This window comes from Sinocyclocheilus grahami, unplaced genomic scaffold (assembly GCF_001515645.1).
Source record: "Sinocyclocheilus grahami isolate Dianchi unplaced genomic scaffold, SAMN03320097.WGS_v1.1 scaffold3147.1, whole genome shotgun sequence".
NCBI lineage: Eukaryota > Metazoa > Chordata > Actinopteri > Cypriniformes > Cyprinidae > Sinocyclocheilus > Sinocyclocheilus grahami.
In genome coordinates this window covers 10,716-14,386 of record NW_015508312.1, presented here as the reverse complement: position 1 = coordinate 14,386, position 3,671 = coordinate 10,716, and the positions used below count along the sequence as shown (strand labels likewise).

The 3,671-nt window shown below is 37.5% G+C and overlaps 1 long non-coding RNA gene across 1 annotated transcript; it reads right to left on the bottom strand.

Moving 5' to 3' along the window:
• Positions 1–1,421: 1,421 nt before the first annotated feature.
• On the bottom strand, positions 1,422–2,315 carry LOC107576047 (uncharacterized). The gene is made up of 3 exons (XR_001607986.1): positions 2,296–2,315; positions 1,978–2,031; positions 1,422–1,467 (listed from the first exon to the last, which is right to left on the bottom strand). It is a non-coding gene; the product is annotated as an uncharacterized lncRNA (long non-coding RNA).
• Positions 2,316–3,671: the final 1,356 nt, after the last annotated feature.

Below are 3,671 nucleotides of genomic sequence, written 5' to 3'. Positions count from 1 at the left end.
CATGATATGCATTCAATCATTTGACAGTAACGATGAGTTGACTCACACACAAGTGTCCCAGTGTCTCAAGACATGAGCTGATGGGAAATTACTATTATATAGCAATCTGAGTGACATTACAGACGTTTATGTTTCTTTACACCATTGTATGCGGTTAAAATACTTTCTAGATTGACTGACCTTTGCTCCAGCAGTGCCGGCTGCTCCCTCATTTCCAGCGAGTCCTGGTTTCCCCTGAAGCAACACAGGAGTTTCTCAGAAACATCGGCTCACAGCAGCTCAAGACAGATTATGTTGAGTAAGAAGATGGTCTGAAACTGAACAGTACTTCTCGTGCTCTTTACTGTGTATTTGGTTGTGCATGTGAAGTTATAAATATGGACACGTGTTTTAATCTCAAATTCTGTGCACATTTTTAAAGAATATGGCTGCATCTTAATTACAGTGAAGAATCTGAACAGGATGGTTCATCATCGCAGCACTGCATTGTATCATATCTTTATATCTGCTTTTGTGTTTTAAGTAACAGAGCAAATGAATGACAAATTCTTAGAGGACATCGTCTGGACAAAACTAATTTCTGGCACATCATTTTGTGTTGTCATATAACATCACAGTACATTACCATTGGACCAGGCTCTCCAGGAGGTCCTTGTTCTCCTTTCCCCCCCTGCTCTCCCTGTTTAAAAATGTCAAGTTTATTATCATCATTCTTGTCATGACAGCTTACAGTTTATGAATAAGGCCTTTTCACTACTTATTTCTTTTTTCTTTATAGTAGTACATGGTAATTTACAAATAAATAAATAAATAAAACAGAAATAATTCATTGGATAATTTAAAGACATTTAAAGGGATAGTCCAGCCGAAAATAAAAATGCTGTCATTATTCACTCACCCTCTCTTTATTCTGTGGAACATAGGTATTTTGAAGAATGTTGGTAACCAAACAGTTTTTGTTTCTATTGACTCCTTTTTTAACAGAATTTTCATTTTTGGGTGGACTGTCCCTTTAAGTACACTTTCTCTCAATTTGTCTTGGCTGTAATGCATCGTGACATTTGACTTTAGAGTAATTTTCCATTATTCTAAATGGTTATTCCCATTGTATTACCCATTTTTCATATAATTGCATTAAAAATAACATTTAAAATAAAAATAACTATTTGCAATAATTTTACAATTTGAAAAACAGTAAACAAAATTATTGCAGTTCAGTGAAAAGATTGTAAAGCAATAGTATCTTATTTGAATAAAAAAATAATTAAAAAGAAGTACAACTATTATCATGATGTATGCACTTTACAATTTAATTTAATTATAACAATTACCATTTAATTTATTAATGAGAATTAAGCTTGGCAATAATTTATTATGTGCTTTGAATTGAAATATTATATTATTAATAAATATTATTACCTTTTTTCCTGGCAATCCAACTGTACCAATGTTTGGTTTTGATGCTCCCTGAAACAAAAAGACAAAAAGCATGTTTACATGCACACCAAACAAACGGTTTTTGAAATAAAGTGTTTTACCCATTTACATGCAAACCAATGATGGCAACGCAAGAAAACCACAGCAATCTAGTCGATTGTCTTATGCTTAAGCTGTTTATGACTCTACGCCGATAAAGGAAAATGACCACAGGTGTTGTTGGCTTATAAAGCATAACCGGTGCATGTAAATGCACACAAAAGCAGATTTTCCTAAAGTCTTTGTGTTTGTCTCCAGTAATGTATTTGGCTCTTCTTTACTTACTCGGTCTGGTTTAAAGCACTTTGTTTGTATAAAACCAATGCATTTCTGGCCAGTGTGCTGGATGGCGATTGTCCGCCGCTTGCTCTGTGTGTTCTCTCTACACACTTCTGTCAAACGCTTATAAAGGAGCCATTGAGCCGGTTACACAGGGAAGCCGTCACTCACACAGACCTGGCTGAGGGCTTGGAAAGAGACTTTAATTATTTCAGCTCTTACCGTGGGTCCTGGTGGCCCCGGTTTCCCTGGCAACCCTTGCACTCCTCGATCACCCTGGAAATAAAATACACCGAATGTGACTCGCAGTAAAGGAAAGGAAAGAGTCTGCTCACTGAATTACATCTAAAAGCTGGTAATTAGGAAGCTAGATTGAGAACATCACGCTCCACCAAAGTGGGAAGAGGCTCTATTCCTGCCGAATGGTTGTTTCATCTAAATTTGAGAATGAGCATCTAAAAGCATCTGATGATTATTTTGTGAGGAAAGGCGTGAAGTGAAGTTGGGTTTTTTCCCGATATACCCCAGTGAAAGACTCACTTTTAAAGCCTGAAGTCCTGGGTCGCCTCTCGGCCCTGCTGGACCCACGTCACCCTAAGTGAGAGGAAAGCAAAAAACACAGAAGAAGCGTTTTCTTCTTCAAGAAAGAAAACCACATGGTCAGCAATGTATGAAATCTGTTTTTTCTGTTTTAATTTTTCTGGATTATTTTTTTTTCATTTCCGGTTAAATTACATTTTAGTAATCAAAAATCATGTCTAATTAATTGCTTTTACAACTTTTACAATTTGACGAAAATGTATTAAAATTTTTCATTCTACTGATATTTCTGTTACAAATTTCTTCAAACCGAACTTTTATTTTGATGGGTTGCTGTGAAGACCTTAAAGTTTCTCTGTGAGTATGATATGAGGATAGTTTTTCTCAAATGAAACAGTGAAATGCTGATGAAGTGACTCTCGGAGCAGTTGTGGAGATGTTGTTCATGTGTTTATGTCCTCATTTCGTGAGACGCCAGACGCTGAACACACATGCGCTTCAGTTTGACTGTAGTAAACGAAACCGAACATCTGTGGCATTCAAAATCGTAGCAATGATTTCAAACCATAAGAGCGTCTCACCTTCTCTCCAGGTATACCTGGATCTCCTGGCTCTCCTCTGGAACCTGGGGGTCCCTTTATTGAGAAAACACACATTTCAGAACTGTACAGTTCACACAGATTGGCCTGAAAAAGACTCATATCCTGAATATATGGGGTTTTACTCACAGGCTTACCATCTGGGCCCGGGGGTCCTTCTCTTCCTTTCTCTCCACGCAAACCCTGTTGAGATCAGACTTTGGCAGTAAATAAGCAACTTTATGCATTTAAACAGGAATGATAGTGGAGATCCTGACTGACCCTCGGTCCTGGAGGTCCCGGCTGGCCTTGGTTGCAGTCGCACGCCTCTTCAGTCTCATTAGTGGGCTCACGATCCAGAGGACACTAGAAAGACCGGCATAAACTGCTACCACGTAAATCCTTTCAAATGACAGTAAATTCACGAGAGTAACAAACAAACGCTAACTACTTACCCGTTCATCATCCTGTAAGAAAACAAGGAGAATAAGAGCAGTTAGTTTGTCCAAAGATCTGTCTGCAGAGTTGTAGATTCAATCAAGTCTTTTAGCTTGCAGTACGTCGTAAAGATTTTTAAGCAGCATTGCTTCTGAAAGTATGTTTGCGCTATACATTTCTTTAATAAAGAGGCTTGAACCAAATCAGCCAAATTAGAGATTAATCAAAACATTACAACATTTAATTCAAGAATAAAGCATTTGAAAACTGTGGAGGAAAGACAATGATATATGAAAGAATTAACTACTCATTCCATAATGGAGTGTGTGTGTGTGTGTGTGTGTGTGTGTGTGTGTGTGT